The sequence below is a fragment of the Rhamphochromis longiceps genome, linkage group LG7 (genome assembly GCF_057381845.1).
Source record: "Rhamphochromis longiceps isolate RC_006_pf linkage group LG7, R_longiceps_female_GT1.1, whole genome shotgun sequence".
Taxonomy (NCBI): Eukaryota; Metazoa; Chordata; class Actinopteri; order Cichliformes; family Cichlidae; genus Rhamphochromis; species Rhamphochromis longiceps.
Window position 1 is genome coordinate 48545406 of NC_140563.1, and position 17914 is coordinate 48563319.

At 41.6% G+C, this 17914-nt stretch overlaps 1 protein-coding gene across 1 annotated transcript in view; it reads right to left on the minus strand.

Annotated features, from left to right (window-relative positions):
* Positions 1-15898, minus strand: part of brinp1 (bone morphogenetic protein/retinoic acid inducible neural-specific 1) — a 116402-nt gene extending 100504 nt beyond the window's left edge. The window contains exon 1 of the mRNA XM_085413997.1: positions 15596-15898. The gene's annotated coding sequence lies outside the window, so the exon portion shown is untranslated. The remainder of the gene's footprint in view (positions 1-15595) is intronic.
* Positions 15899-17914: the final 2016 nt, after the last annotated feature.

The window sequence follows — 17914 nt, forward strand, 5'->3', positions numbered from 1 at the left end:
TTGGAGGAGGGGTAAAAAGAGCAAAGGTGGGATAAGAGGCATGACATAACCAACCAATGGTACTGTTACAACTATTTGCATCTCAAGCCACCTTAACAGTTATTTGTTAGCTTGTTAACTGAAGTGTATCAAGCAGCCTTAAAAGTAGGGCTGTTCGATATAACGATATATATCGGATGACGATATAAAAACGTCTATCGTTTCATTTTACGCTATCGTTTGTTTTGTGGTGTCGCAAAAAAAAAAGTTTACGGCAATATTTTTTCATCGTTTTGATGGTCACTGTAGTGGCTATATTAATTTCTTAAAGTTCTCTCTTTCTCTTATATTTAATATAACCACACTACAGACGGACAAGCGCCTGTTTTTATGCGTTGTGGTTAGCAACAACGACGGTAAGAGCATCACGTGTCCGCTTGTTTATGTTCCATATAAACCTTTCACAATAAAGCTCAAGATCCTGTTGAGACTTTTCAAAATAAACTGAATCACGTGAAAGAGCAGATTATTTATGGATGATAAGTAAAAAAGAGCCGCCAGGTGCTAAAAAATAAACCTTTTTTTTCGGGGGGGTTTTCGTTACATTTTTGTGATTTATATCGTTATCGGACGATAGAATTCTTATATCGGGATATGAGATTTTGGTCATATCGCACAGCCCTACTTAAGAGCATCTAGGCACACACTACCTGTTTAACAGAATGATGCCCTGCAGCTAGTCCCCAATTTATAAATTCCAAAACATGCATTCAATTTAGCAGGTTTCACTTGCTGTCTGTAAATGTATGCATTTCAATGCCATGGTTACATGGCATGTTGGGTGTACACAGTAACCTTTTTAAAAAAAAAAAAAAAAAGTCAAACTATAAATAAAATATGAAGTATTTACCAAAACACAGACAGCATTTAGAGGCCAAGTAGAGACATAATATATTAGGAGGGCATGCAGACAGAAAGAATCCTGAAATATGTCAGGGAAATGAAGATGATTGTTGTACTACCACTGCCCTCAAATACCTAATCAACCGTTAAAATTGAAAATCTGATGTGGCGGTTACTACATCAGACGGTAGTCAATTTAGTCTCACAGGTTTTAAAAGCTGTGTTGAAAAGTTTTAAACCTCAACCTTACTAGATTTTAATGGCAATTCTGTATATGTTGTTTTTAAGTCCCAGTGACCACTAAGTTATAGCTTTTTGTTTCCCATTCATTTATATACAGGCATCAAATAACCACCTGGATTCGATCCAAACTGGCTGCCGAGCTCCAGGAGAAACTTCTGGAAGGGCTTCTGGCCAAGCAATACCACCAACATATAAAGGCCTTGAACATGGCATATTTTATTTACTAGCTTTTAATCATATTCTCCATCTTGGGGCAAAACTGGTTCATATTTAATAATCCGCAACAATATTGTAGCCTTCAGGTGCAAATTTGCCTCTAAAACATAAGTAGTCATCGGAAAAGACAGGTCATTATAGGAATCAGATATTTATTTATTCTAAATTAATGCATCCAGTAAATTAAATATAAGAATTCCATGAGTGATAAAAGAAAAATAAGGCCGACCAAATGTAAGAATGCCAGTTAAAGATATGAGGTTGCAAGAGCTAACAGAGAAAATGCCTTAAAGGCAATGTCAAATGATAACAAATATGCATAAGTCTGTAGTCAATCAATGTTTTCCATGCTAAATGTGACAGGAAGTGGTGCTTAGGCAGCCAAGCTCTCATGCCAGGAATGCAAATGTATGCATTGGGACATGTAAGATTGACATTAGTGTACACAGAGCTTCTATGTTTAGAATTCTAATTAATATACAGTGGGGCAAAAAAGTATTTAGTCAGCCACCGATTGTGCAAGTTCCCCCACCTAAAATGATGACAGAGGTCAGTAATTTGCACCAGAGGTACACTTCAACTGTGAGAGACAGAATGTGAAAAAAAAATCCATGAATCCACATGGTAGGATTTGTAAAGAATTTATTCGTAAATCAGGGTGGAAAATAAGTATTTGGTCAATAACAAAAATACAACTCAATACTTTGTAACATAACCTTTGTTGGCAATAACAGAGGTCAAACGTTTACTATAGGTCTTTACCAGGTTTGCACACACAGTAGCTGGTATTTTGGCCCATTCCTCCATGCAGATCTTCTCGAGAGCAGTGATGTTTTGGGGCTGTCGCCGAGCAACACGGACTTTCAACTCCCGCCACAGATTTTCTATGGGGTTGAGGTCTGGAGACTGGCTAGGCCACTCCAGGACTTTCAAATGCTTCTTACGGAGCCACTCCTTTGTTGCCCGGGCGGTGTGTTTTGGATCATTGTCATGTTGGAAGACCCAGCCTCGTTTCATCTTCAAAGTTCTCACTGATGGAAGGAGGTTTTGGCTCAAAATCTCACGATACATGGCCCCATTCATTCTGTCCTTAACACGGATCAGTCGTCCTGTCCCCTTGGCAGAAAAACAGCCCCATAGCATGATGTTTCCACCCCCATGCTTCACAGTAGGTATGGTGTTCTTGGGATGCAACTCAGTATTCTTCTTCCTCCAAACACGACGAGTTGAGTTTATACCAAAAAGTTCTACTTTGGTTTCATCTGACCACATGACATTCTCCCAATCCTCTGCTGTATCATCCATGTGCTCTCTGGCAAACTTCAGACGGGCCTGGACATGCACTGGCTTCAGCAGCGGAACACGTCTGGCACTGCGGGATTTGATTCCCTGCCGTTGTAGTGTGTTACTGATGGTGACCTTTGTCACTTTGGTCCCAGCTCTCTGCAGGTCATTCACCAGGTCCTGGTGGTTCTGGGATCTTTGCTCACCATTCTCATGATCATTTTGACCCCACGGGATGAGATCTTGCGTGGAGCCCCAGATCGAGGGAGATTATCAGTGGTCTTGTATGTCTTCCATTTTCTGATGATTGCTCCCACAGTTGATTTTTTCACACCAAGCTGCTTGCCTATTGTAGATTCACTCTTCCCAGTCTGGTGCAGGTCTACAATACTTTTCCTGGTGTCCTTCGAAAGCTCTTTGGTCTTGGCCATGGCGGAGTTTGGAGTCTGACTGTTTGAGGCTGTGGACAGGTGTCTTTTATACAGATGATGAGTTCAAACAGGTGCCATTCATACAGGTAACGAGTGGGGACAGAAAAGCTTCTTACAGAAGACGTTACAGGTCTGTGAGAGCCAGAGATTTTCCTTGTTTGAGGTGACCAAATACTTATTTTCCACCCTGATTTACGAATAAATTCTTTACAAATCCTACCATGTGGATTCATGGATTTTTTTTTCACATTCTGTCTCTCACAGTTGAAGTGTACCTCTGGTGCAAATTACTGACCTCTGTCATCATTTTAAGTGGGGGAACTTGCACAATCGGTGGCTGACTAAATACTTTTTTGCCCCACTGTACATGCCTGCTGTTATACCTGATTTTGGGCCTCAGGAATTCAAAAAGATGCTTAATGTGCAAGAGACAAACACACACACACACACACACAAATTCTGTCACAGGCAAGGCAAGGGCAGCTATATAAAAAAAATCTATAGGTTGGTACTTTTGTGAAAATGCTGTGTCAGGTCATTTCATGTGCTACTTCTGGAGTAGCCCAACGCCTTTTACAGCTCAGAGTTGTTGAGGAAAATGAAAGCTGTGTTATCCAACTAAATATGCTCATGTTGTTTAATGACTTACATTTAAGGGGAAACACACTAATGCTGTTATTGCACTTACCGGCCACATCATTAGATACACCTTACTAGTACTGCATTCAGAACTGCCTGAATTCGTCTGCCATAGATTCAACAACGTCCTGAAAACATTTCTCTGAGATTTTGGTCCATGTTGATACAACAGCATCACACATTTGCTACAGACTTGTTAGCTACACATCCATATATGAATCTCCCATTAAGCCACTTCCTATAGGAGCTCCATTAGATTGAGATCTGGTAACTGTGGAGGCTATTTGATTAAGCTGAGCTCACTGTCATGTTAAAAAAAATGTTTGGGATGATTGGAGCAATCTAACTGGTGCACTATGGTCATGAAGGGATGGACATGATCAGCAACAACACAATTTGTGGCATTTAAATGGTCATTTTGTACTAACGGGTCCAAAGTGTGGTGAGAAAATATCCCCCACCGCCAGCAGCACCCTGAACTGTTGATACAAGGCAAGATGGATCCATGCTTTCATGTTGTTCATACCAAATTCTGACCCTATCATCCGAATGTTGCAGTAGCAATCAAGGTTCATCAGACCAGGCAATGTTTTTCCAGACTTCAATTGTTCAATTTTGGTGAGCCTGTGCAAACTATAGCCTCAGTTTCCTGTTCTTAGCTGACAAGAGAGGCACCTGGTGTAGTCCTCCACTGCTGTACCCAAGGTTTTGTGCATTCAGAGATGCTCATCTGCACATCTCGGTCGTAACAAGCAGTCATATGAAATTTAGTAAACATAATAGTAAACATTGAGTTTACACCAAGCATATTTTTGTTAGTGAATAAATAGACCTTTGATTTTATATTTCAGTTGTTCAAAATTCTTGAGTCATTGTTTAAGTATGAAAACAAACACAAATGCAGAACCAGTAGATTTATGTAGGAAAGGCATAGCTAGAAAAGAATATAAAAAATCTTTTTGCACCTCATTTTCAATATTCTCCTCTGATCAGCGATCTGCTGGTGTGTAGGTTGCCACTGCCCAGGGCTGCAATATAGGTCAGTGATGCTGCGATCTTCTGGCATTGGCCAACAGCACATTGACTCACCAGCATCACAAAGGTCATGGGGTCAGTCCATGACTCCACTCTCTCTCCAAAAAAGCCCCCACTGTTTAATTTTTCAAAATTGGGCCATGGTAAATCTACTGAGAATGGCAGCTTCTAATCTCAATTCAAGCTTCACGTGATAAATGCCATATAATTTGAAATGCTTGTTTGAAATATTTTTTTATCTTCTTAAGAAATAATTAGGGGGTACCTAAAGTGCTCCAGTAGGGAGTACTTTACACTTGTTAGTCAGCACAAGGAAGGATGAAAAAGATTAAAACCTTCTCTGTGTGAGATCCAATTAACATTTTTTTTCAGAAAGATTATCTTCCCGTGATTGTTCACATTTAAATTATGACTTTTACGTTGATAGGCAATTCAGTGGAACAATTGAAATTGTATGTTTGTTTATCCATGTGAATGTGAACTAGAATGTGAATTCGTTATTTATGGCAGGAAAACTGAAGGTTCTTTGGGTGACTTTAGCCTTTTGTGATCATTTTTCATGGGCGAAAATACAAGTGGTCAGGCAAGCGGCTGTGACACACTTCAAAATGACTAAGAATCTTTTTGTAAATTTATGGTCAATCAAATCTGACCTGCTCAGTCCTTTAAAAGTTAGTAGTGACAGTTACAAATGAGTCACACAAAGGTCACACTGATTGCTTTTTCAACATGGGTTCAATTTTCTCAAGATGTTGAAATCTGCATTATAAGCTTTCCCAGAATCAATTGTGAAAGACAAAATCACAGTACATTTGATTTGTAGTTAAAATATCAGCATTGTTTTGCTGAAGGTGTGACACACAAGTTATATCTGCATGCATACAATGACTCACATCATCCAAACAAGTAATGTGGATACCTGATGGAACATCCAAGTATAATTTATATTTAATAGTTTAAGTAGTTGCTTCTGTTCCCTTCCCATGGTATAAAGAGACTCCCATCTTTTAGGCATTAATTTGTTTTGTATTCCCAATATGTGAAAATTTGGTTTTAACCCAGGTAGTGACAAGCTATCAGGGGGATATCACCAAAACCTATACTTCAGGTACCTTTCAATGCAAGTATTTAAGTGCTTTTTTTTAATTAAAAAGTAGGCTGCTTAATAGGAAAAATGTTTATTAAGCTGCAAGCTATTAAAGCAAAACAGTGAACCATATTAAGCTGAGGAGAAACGAGATGGGCAGTAATTCTCTATGCCTAATGGTTTTGTGTTATAAAGTACAGATAACTCAATCCATTCTTGATATTAAAAGTATTTATTAATGCAGCTTTATTTAGTTATCAGATGTGGCTAGTATACACCTTAGAGCTGAAAAAACAATAATTTTTGTAGGTAAGCACGTACGTAAACACATATGACGCGTCAACATACTGATAGAGAACATATGCCACACCAAACTCAATTATGGAACACACTTAACAGCAAAAGGCTGCACAGTTATGTTGCTGCCCACAAATTTACCAAGGATTTGCAAGTGAGGAGGAAAATCTCAGCAACAAAACAAAACTGCCAATTACTGGCCAGAGCTGCACATTATTGCTATACAAACCAGACCCAGAAGCTATACTGGGAGGTTTGCATTTTGCAAAATACCTCAGACACATCTTCTAGACAAGAGCAGATCAAATTATATAGCAGCGGTAACATGGGAGGCTGGAGTGAAGCAAATTAAGTTAAAGGCTCTATGTATAATCGTCGACCAGTGCAGACCTCTGCAAATCAAAACATCTTTCTCCTTCTCCACAAAAAAATCAAGTAGATGTACAACACTGCTGTCACCAAGCCAGCAAAGACCAAGGCAATGTCAGGCAAAATAAATTACTGTAGTTATTACTGTGTTGTCCGAGTTATCATATTTTAGGGAGTAATAACTAAGCTTCCTGGCAGTGTTTAATGACACATGGGTCAGGGTTGCGGAGGCTCAATTTAGCATCACTTTTCTATCTAGTGTCTCCTACTTGGCAAACACCAAGTGCTAGGTCAAGATGCATGGTGTGCAGAGGAGTGAGAGTGTTTTAACCCAATATGAAAAGGCCACTTTTGCACTTTTGAAGGCAAAAGCACTGGGAGCAAGTATATGAGAAAAACTGTTATAGGGATTTTTATGCCATCCATGCTAGCATTCCACAGGTGATCTGCAGAGAGTGAGACATCTTTTTTGTGAAAGCAGCTTGTGCAAATAGAATTGATCTGTAATGATTGTTAGAGCTGCTCAGCTGGTCGATTGGCTATATCTACTAAATTATAAGTGGCTGGGAAACAAATGCTTCATTAGCAGCCTTTAGAGTGGATCCTTTATTCTGCAACTTTACCCAATGAAATATAGCCAGATAACCCCAACTTCTTTAGTGTTTATGTTTCCTAAATGTTTATTCAGTCTTGGCTCTAAACTAAATGACACCAGTGTTAAAAGAAGACGCTTCAACCATCCACATGCAATATCATCTAAAAATGGTAGGCTCACTTGTTTACATTAGGATAATGACAAGTTTAGTTTTTGGTACTTGGGGCTTTGAGTGTGAATGTCTCAGAATTAGCATATGTCAATATAGTTGGTCTAATAAATGTTTTATAAGGCAGCTTCACCCGCTACAGCAACAACCAGAAGCAGCAGCTACACCCAGACCAAAGTCGATGTGGAGCCTCCTCTTCCCTCAGTGCATAAAAATTGTATCACATTGGATTTGTCAAATTCCTTGCTTGGTGGATGAAGTTAATTAGCATTAATATTCAATGGTGCTTGTGCACAGCGGCTGATTTAGGTATCTTTTCAGAATTTATATGACTGAAAGCAGGTAATTTGCTTCAGGTCTGTTGTTCATTTTAGTATAAAAAAAATAGGTTAAAATGATTTTATATGCTGCCAACACTAATTTCTAAAAGTTTTAAAAGAGCACAATCAGTACACATTAACTAGTGAATTAAATCAAAGGATGATGCCCTGATTTTTTTTTGCTCATCACCCAATTTCTTTCTTTCAAAATTTTATGCAATCAAGATACTCTTTGGTATATCTATCTATCTATCTATCTATCTATCTATCTATCTATCTATCTATCTATCTATCTATCTATCTATCTATATATATATATATATACACACACACACATATATATATGTATGTGTGTATATATATATGTATATATATATATATATATATATATATATATATATATATACACACACACATATATATATATATATATATGTATGTGTGTATATATATATGTGTGTATGTGTGTATATATATATATGTGTGTATGTGTGTATATATATATATATATATATATATATATATATATATATATATATAAAAAAACACCCAGCACGCCCCTGCGGGCGGTTTATCCTTCAAGCTCGGGTCCTCTACAAGAGGCCTGGGAGCTTGAGGGTCCTGCGCAGTATCTTAGCTGTTCCCAGGACTGCGCTCTTCTGGACAGAGATCTCCGATGTTGTTCCTGGGATCTGCTGGAGCCACTCGCCTAGCTTGGGAGTCACCGCACCTAGTGCTCCGATTACCACGGGGACCACCGTTACCTTCACCCTCCACATCCTCTCGAGCTCTTCTCTGAGCCCTTGGTATTTCTCCAGCTTCTCGTGTTCCTTCTTCCTGATATTGCTGTCATTCGGAACCGCTACATCGATCACTACGGCCATCTTCTTCTGTTTGTCTACCACCACTATGTCCGGTTGGTTAGCCACCACCATTTTGTCCGTCTGTATCTGGAAGTCCCACAGGATCTTAGCTCGGTCATTCTCCACCACCCTTGGGGGCATCTCCCATTTTGACCTCGGGACTTCCAGGTTATACTCGGCACAGATGTTCCTGTACACTATGCCGGCCACTTGGTTATGGCGTTCCATGTATGCCTTGCCTGCTAGCATCTTGCACCCTGCTGTTATGTGCTGGATTGTCTCTGGGGCATCTTTACACAGCCTGCACCTGGGGTCTTGCCTGGTGTGATAGACCCCAGCCTCTATGGATCTTGTGCTCAGAGCTTGTTCTTGTGCTGCCATGATTAGTGCCTCTGTGCTGTCTTTCAGTCCAGCTTTGTCCAGCCACTGGTAGGATTTCTGGATATCAGCCACCTCCTCTATCTGCCGGTGGTACATACCGTGCAGGGGCCTGTCCTTCCATGATGGTTCCTCGTCTCCCTCCTCTTTCTTGGGTTTCTGCTGCCTGAGGTATTCACTGAGCACTCGGTCAGTTGGGGCCATCTTCCTAATGTATTCTTGGATGTTCGTTGTCTCATCCTGGACTGTGGTGCTGACACTCACCAGTCCCCGGCCCCCTTCCTTCCGCTTAGCGTACAGCCTCAGGGTGCTGGATTTGGGGTGAAACCCTCCATGCATGGTAAGGAGCTTTCTTGTCTTTATGTCAGTGGCTTCTATCTCCTCCTTTGGCCAGCCTATTACCCCAGCAGGGTACCTGATCACGGGCAGGGCGTACGTGTTGATGGCCCGGATCTTGTTCTTACCATTCAGCTGACTCCTCAGGACTTGCCTGACCCTCTGCAGGTACTTGGTGGTTGCAGCTTTTCTAGCGGCCTCTTCATGGTTCCCATTCGCCTGTGGGATCCCCAAGTACTTGTAACTGTCCTCTATGTCTGCAATGTTGCCTTCTGGTAGTTCAATCCCCTCAGTTCTGACTACCTTCCCTCTCTTTGTTACCATCCGACTACACTTCTCCAGTCCGAACGACATTCCAATGTCATTGCTGTATAGCCTGGTAGTGTGGATCAGTGAATCGATGTCTCGTTCACTCTTGGCATACAGCTTGATGTCATCCATGTACAGGAGGTGGCTGACAACTGCTCCGTTCTGTAGTCGGTATCCGTAGCCAGTCTTGTTAATGATCTCACTGAGGGGGTTCAGGCCTATGCAGAACAGCAGTGGGGACAGAGCATCTCCTTGGTAGATCCCGCACTTGATGGTGACTTGTGCTATGGGCTTGGAGTTGGCCTCTAGTGTTGTACGCCACATCCCCATTGAGTTCCTGATGAAGGCTCTTAGGGTCCCATTGATCTTGTACAATTCTAGGCATTCCAGTATCCAGCTGTGGGGCATTGAGTCATAGGCCTTCTTGTAATCAATCCAGGCAGTGCACAGGTTGGTCAGTCTGGTCTTGCAGTCTCGGCTGATTGTTCTGTCTACCAGTAGCTGGTGTTTTGCGCCTCTGGTATTCTTGCCAATTCCTTTCTGTGTCCCGCTCATGTATTGACCCATGTGCCTGTTCATCTTAGCCGATATGATGCCTGACAGGAGCTTCCATGTAGTACTGAGGCAGGTTATTGGTCGGTAGTTGGAGGGGACCGGTCCCTTCTTGGGGTCCTTGGGGATCAGGACCGTCCGGCCTTCAGTTAGCCATTCCGGGTGTCTCTCGTTAACTAGCAGCTGGTTCATTTGTGCTGCCAGACGCTCGTGGAGTGCAGTCAGCTTCTTCAGCCAGTAGGCGTGAACCATGTCGGGCCCTGGTGCTGTCCAACTCTTCATACTGAAGACCCTTTCTTGGATATCTGCCACTGTGATGGTTACTGGACCCTGTTCAGGGAGGTCGCTGTGGTCAGCCCTCAGATCCTCTAGCCACTGAGCATTGCCGTTATGGGTTGCATCCTTCTCCCATATGCTCTTCCAGTATTGCTCCGTCTCCAGCCTTGGTGGTGCTGTTCTCTTATTGTTCCCTTGCCACTGAGAGTACACCTTTGCTGGTTCTGTGGAGAACAGCTGGTTTATTCTCCTGCCTTCTATCTCTCTGGTGTACCTCCTCAAGCGGCTGGCCAAGGCTGTGAGTCTTTGCTTGGCAGTTTCCAAGGCCTCAGGTATGGACAGCTTGCTGTATTTCTTAGGCACCTTATTTGTCGCACCTTTCTGCAACTCCGTTAGTTGGCTAACCTCCCTCCGTGCTACTTTGATCTTGCCCTCTAGCCTCCTTCTCCATGGAGGGTACTGCCCCTTGTCGCTGTTCAACTTGTAGCCAAGCATCTCACTGATCACTGTTGCCGTATTGTAGATCAGCTTGTTAGTGTCGGTAATCGTGGTTGTAGGTATTGCCCGTAGTGCTGCATTAACATCATCTAGCAGACCTTCTGAGGGAACTTCACGTAATCTTGGTAACCGGCTACGCGGGATCCAGGTTTCAAGCTTGGCCATGATCCTATTTTTCAGGTCAGTTCCTCTCGCACTCAACGATCCTTCTCCTATCGCACTTGGGGCTATGTACCCAATCTCGGGTGGGGGTGATGATATCTCCCCCCTGACCTGGCGTCCTGACTCCTCCTTGCCGTAGCATTTGTGTTGTACCTCGTCAATCTCTAGCTGTGAGAGCAGTCCCTTCTTTCGAATGTTGGAACACTGAGCTACTAGTTGTTTCGCCGTCATTGTGGATGTTGGGTATCGAAGAATCCATAGGTCCCTCATCCTATTCATGTAGCCCCTTCCGCCGGGGTTACTTGCATAGTAGCATTCCAACAACGCCCTGTTTTCGTCTCTTGCCCACCGATGCCTTCTTGTTCCAGTAGCCCACTTTTCGTCAGGGTGCCCTGGTTCCTCAACACCTGACGCGGACCTTGTTGATCCGGGCGACGTCCGAGCCGGCATGCCTTCATATTTATCTGTCTCGCTCATGTCTGCGGTAGGCTTGCTTAGCATAGGGGGTCTAGCCTTATATATATCTATATATATATATATATATATATATATATATATATATATATATATATATATATAGATATATATATAGATATATAGATATATATATGTATGTATAGATACATATATAAAATTACCTCCAGATTCATCAGTAGTCAGAAAGCAAATCCACATTATTTATTAAATTAATGTAAGTATAATGTTTTCTGTTTGCTTTTGAGGTTTTGATGTATTATTTAATTCTTGAATGCAACATAAAATGGTATTCGTGTTCAGTCGCAACTATTCAGACTCTGGCCCCCTGCTGTGAATAAAGCAAGAAGGAGATAGAGAGAAACCAGAGACAGGCCACTTTACTTAGTTGAAGAATTACGTGTACTGAATGCCTAAATAGTTTATAAAAATAAAACTGTCACTGTTATCGTGCTCTCCTGAGGCTTTGCACGACACCCATATTTTTCTTCACAAAACTATGGAGACCTTCTTTGCAGGTTTGTGTCACTCCATGCAAACGTTGAGATAAACGTTGTCTTTAATGGCCATCCAATAAGTAAAGTAAAAATTCCTTCTGAAACTGTGAAATCCTCCTAAGCATTAATATTTCATGACATGCAAGAATAAGCACTAGTAATCATCTTTAATTATGAGCCTGTGGCTGCGAACGGCTTTTTGAACACTGCGTTATAAGAACAGCATGTTTAGACCCATGTACTTTTGGGACTGATAGCACCAGCACACAGGTCAGAAAACCCTCAGTGGAGATCAGCTGTGTTTCCAAAATACTGTAAACGTGCCAGGATTTCTGGTAGAGTTTGTCACATGTCATTGTGTGACCCTGTTGTTTGTTTCTGATAAAAACAGATTTTCTTTTCCTCCAAACCTCTTAGGAGGCAGCCTTCTGGTCACTACAGCTGCAGCCAGCACCCACATAAAAACAATGCTGTGCCAATACAAGAATACAAAGAGAGAGATACACAGAGAGGAAGAGCAGGAGAGAGCTGGTGCCAGTACAAGACTGGTACTGTTCTCTATCCAGCACACAGACTGTTGGAAAAGTAATATCCTTATCTTTACACAGAGTGATAAAGAAATGCTGTGCACATATGGTCAATGCATTAAGTCTGTAATCATTTCCTCCTAATTATGTTCATGGGTGTTTATTTCCTTGTCTTTTAGAATCACAGTCACATGATTTGCAGACAATTTATCAGTAAGTTGCACTGCCAAGCTCTGTAAAAGGACCTCTGCTGCTGAATGTTCTCTTTTCAGTCCTTGAAAGCATTATCAACATTGGGTCATCTAAAGCCATGACACAAATATAGCTTTAAGCCACTGCAGGCATTTTCATTTTGGCAGCGTGATTTAGAATGCTTTCCCTCTGAATATGATTACATGTTGCCAGCATTTTGCCATTGAAAAGGCCACCAGATTGAATGAAGCATTCGGAATGAGGGAGCTTTTCTTCTGCAATTTCCGCTGCCAGTGCAATTTTCTCTACTGTACATGCAGAGAAGGCAGAACAATATCACAGAGTTAAAGCACTTGCTTTTAGTGTAATGCTCATTTGAGAAAAAAAATAATAAATAAAGCTCAACTTACATTTCAAATTCAGTATGCAGGGTTAGTTACAGTGGGGTGCCACACAGACCCTTTTCTAGCATGCTCATCAAAGGCTTGATTGTGCAGTATAGACTGAGATCCTGCATTGTTCATTAGGGGTGGGTTCTTATAATCGATTCATCGATTAAAATCGATTCTGGCTTGGATAACGTAAAATCGATTCATCATCGATTTTTTAATATAAATTTATTTTGCCCAAAATGCCAGAATCTCAGGTGAAATCTCACAAAATTTCAAGAACCACCAAACAGTTAAGACAGTAAATGAGAGCAGGAACACGGATTCTGCACAAAGACTTAAACACACAGCGGGACCCGCGGATCAGAATCAGTTAGATGTTGCTTTTCTCACAGTCGGGGCTGAAAGCCGACAGCTCGCTGACTCTGATCTGTCGGCGGGTCTGCGCTTTGTGTGCACGCCCTTTATGCGCCGATTCTAAAGCTGTTAGTTTGATCTCTCTCCAAACAATATTGACCGAACCAGCAGCAAAAGAAGATCCAAACGCTTCACATAAACATCGTCATGAATTCACTCAGACTTTTACTGTTTTGCTTCCACTGCGATGCACAGCTCTCTCTCTCTCTCTCTCTGTACTTCAAGAACAGTTTCCCTTTCTTCATTATTCGCTTGCTTGTTACGCACAAGTCTACTGTTGTTTACAGGCTGTCGGCCGCTGTTTTTTCCCTTTTACATTCTTCCGAAAAGAAAACCTCATTTCTGCTGTTCAATACTGAACAAATTTAAACTTTTTAAAATTATTCAAAATGCAAAACGCTGTGTCTCTAATAAAACCGCTGTAACTTCAGAGGTGATGTTCATATGTTGATTAATGGTTTTCTTTCGTTTTTGATGTACTGCAGAATATTTTTTATAAAATCCCAGGCCAGGAAAATCACCTTCATGTTTTTCTGTGTTTTATCCTCAGCTACTTTGACACAAAGGCCTCTGCTGTGATGCTCACACCTGTGATAAAGTCTTGCGTGTGTCAGCTTCCTTTTTATTGATACAAAAATATGTAAATGTACTGATCTGAATTATAATATTTCTGACTGTCAAAATTTCCCAGATTTAAATCGAATCGAATTAAATCGAATCGTGGATCGAATCGATTCGGGGCCTTGTGAATCGGAATTGAATCGATTCTAGAAATCAGTGACGATACCCAGCCCTATTGTTCATTACTCATATGTGTGACTTCAGCATTATGAAACTAATGCTTTGCACTCTCGGCCTGGTAATTATAACTGCAACTGCGTTTTTTTTCTGTTTTCTTTTTTTTTCTACGTACATTTGATCAAGTTCCTTAAAGCTACTTTGGCTAGCATTTCAAAAAGAAACATTGACAAACAAAGCAAAATTTGCAGTGGCAGCCGTGGAATTGCAGATAAATGTTTCCGGACTAATTTCAAACAGAAGCTGCTCCTCTAATTTCATAGACTTGGTATCAGTATCACACACAGTAATCTTGCCTTTAGCCACACAATGACACCTATAGTGTAAAAGAGCATGAGCTCCCCTCGCAGTTAGCCGGTGGAACAGCAATCAAAGCAACTTGAGGGAACACGGAACGGCAACTTTGCCTCACTGGTGACACGCGCGCGCGCACACTTACAACAAAACAAACACGTACGTGCTGGCTCTCATGTACGCGCACCCTCATGCGTCCAAAGCTACGTACAGGACGGGCCATAGGCGCGCACAAACACTGATCCGTCTCATATCAAGCAGTGAGACGAAACAATGGAGAAATATTCATAATAATTATTAATAACATGCAAATAAAAACACTAGTAATAACAGAAAGAATGGACGCGATTGATTTACTCTTTATTATTATCATTATTATTATTTTTAATCCGGGGTGACTCTCATTTAAAGTTAAGAGCAAATGCAGCTTTCAGAGTGAACTAATCATCGCTAGATCTGGACTCCAAAGAGAGAGAAAAAGAAGCTTGAGTACAAATGTTGATGCTGACTACTGCAGGCCTGATTTACACCCCTACTCTGAATGTTGCCCCCCGGACTGCCACTCACTGAAACAGGTCTGCGTAATGTGCCAACCCCGAATACTGAGATCATTGATTCCCTCAGTGTTTCGTGCTCCTTTTACATCCGCACTTCTGCAGCATCACCTGGGGAAGATGCTGCCTCACAACGTGCAGCGAGAGCGCAGGCGAACGCATGCAATTTGTGAGAATAAGTCATTTTCCTGGTGGTCTAAAATGAAGGCTTTATACGGCAAATTGTATCAAATTTAATACCCTCCGAAGGGCTACGTCGACATATAGTCCGGGCGGAGCTTGATAGGTAGCTTCGCCGTGAGAAAGAAAAGGGGGAAAATTACCTCCATCCTGAAAAGGACACCACCGGCCACCCTAGTTACATGCTGACCACGCAACATCGCCATAATTGTGCCACAATATAGCCCTGCCTACCAGACCACTTCCTCGTGGTTAGTGATAAACAGGAAAAAATATACATAAGATACCTTCACATTCTGTTAGAGGTCTAAGCCAGCATATACCGTACTTACCTAAAACTGACTCTCCCCTCTTAGCTGTATTTGTGGTCCAAGATTTCTTAGTTCTCTCGCCAACAACTTCTGCTGGAGCATATGTATCCAGTGCTCATGCTGGTGGCTCAGTCGGTGATGTTGGATTGCGGATGATTTGGCAATCCTTTTCATGCTCAAGGGAAAAAAATCATCCGTTTCTGCGTGGTCTCGTGCATTGGCGCGCAGATGAATAAAGTAATGAAGTCCGTCAGGAGGGAATGGAGAAAAGGGAGCTGTAGAAGTGGGATTTATGTCGACGTGTTTGAAACAGTTCTGCTCTCTTTTTTTGTCACACTAGGAGCCGTTTGCGGGTAGAGAGGTGTGGATGGATATCTAGGAAGGGAGGCTGGGATCCACAGACGGAGGGCGAGAAAGGGGAGGTACAAAGAATACAGTCTCGTATTGTAGAGGACGGTCATGGCAGGCAGTGAGGGGTGGGTCTGGACTGTATGAGGCGGAAGGCGAGGTAACTGAGGGTGGATGAGGATAAGAAGCCGCGTCGTGACTTTTTTCAGCTGATAGGTATGCTAATTCTTTACACCGAGGCTACAGGATGAGCACCATAAATAGCCTGGTCATTGCTCATTAAGGTGTCAACATTTGGGTACGGTGTGGGCTCAGAAGGACACAGGCTTATTAAGCATACAAGGATTTTTGTTGGGTTTTTTCGTTTTGTTTTTTTGAGACAACTGAAAGCGCAACAAAGTGAGAAGGCGTTGAGTTGCGCAGAAGGTGTCACACAATGCCACGTGCAGGCTGTGTTCTTTACATAAAAAAACAACGTGACTGTATGTCTGTGTTAATGTGAACTTATGATGACTTGCTGAGAAACTCATCTTCATAAAAATTCAGCATAGCTCTGTGGACCCCGTTTCACGTTGCATTGGAAGCGAAACCATGGCAATTTATGCACACATTTTTGTGGAGCAAAATTTGCTCTGCTGTCCCAGGTGCTGAAACACAACTGAAGTGAAGTTCTGGTTACTGTCCATGGTTCTGAAAAGCAGCAGGGGAGATTCTGTTGTTCTGTCGATGGCTGCGAAACCTGCTCAGTAGATCTGTGGTGATGTGTGTCAGGTAATAATGTTAACTCAAAGTGGCAGGTGTCATGGCTGCTGAATTCATTAATGCAAACACTGTATTAAACGTATAAATTCACTTCATTAATGACTGATAAGGTCATGGGTGCTCAATGTTGTGGCTTTGACAGACAGTTAGGGTTTATATTCTATAATAACACTGTGGGGGCTACATCAAATTTGTATAGGCATGTTGGTGTTAAACTAGGGAACCCCTGGCATCATTCTAAAATCCTTGCTATGGTGCTGGTGAGTGGTGTATTCTGACAACATATGGTCAGCATACGCATGACATAAGATCATATTTCCTTAGACCAAAGGCTTAGCCAAAAGCGCTCTACTCTACTGCGTTAGATATTACATCAAAATTATATCAGCTTGTACCTCACTTCATGAGGATATCTCCAGCACTGCTAAATATAGTGCAGAGTAATAGGTAGAATCTGCAGTCAAATTTCAAAACAAAGACTTTTGAGAGGTTTTACAAGCCATCTACAATTCTTAACATAAAAATGCAACAAATCCTCCTCAGGTCATTATGTCTTCTTCTACATCAGCATTCATCTTAGAACAGCTTGCTCTGTCTTTCTGTCTCCTTCACATACATTTTTACTGCTGAGATTCAATAAATATAAACATGAACTGTGCATTGAAGCTGGTAACATAGCTGCTAAAATTTTTGCCTCAAACCATCTTTGGTCAGGTCAGATAAGGTTACTTAATATTTAAGGTACCTTGTGGGCAATTTTTTTCTTTTGAATGTTAAAGGTTCCATTAGTTTGGCAGTATCATCCTGATTTAGTGGAAATATGTATAGGTGTGAATAGATATAACCTGAAAAACCACAGATGGATTATGCCTGATTTATTCGGTCGAACCCACCACTGTACTTATTAGTTAAGTTTACTCTCTCTCTCCCAATGTAATAGTTTTCAGAAATGCAAAGCACAAACAAACAAACACACACACACACACACACACACACACACACACACACACACACACACACACACACACACACACACACACACACACAAAAGAAGAAATGGCATTAACAGCTTGGCATACTACAGTGTGTCATAGGAGCTAATACTCTATTTGATAATCCAAAACGGATACTTTAAAAGTATATCTGACACAGGTTATTAGATGTGGGGTTTATGTTTTTTGTTTTTGTTTTGTTTTTTTTTTGGGGGGGGGGGGGGGGGTAGATTTTGGA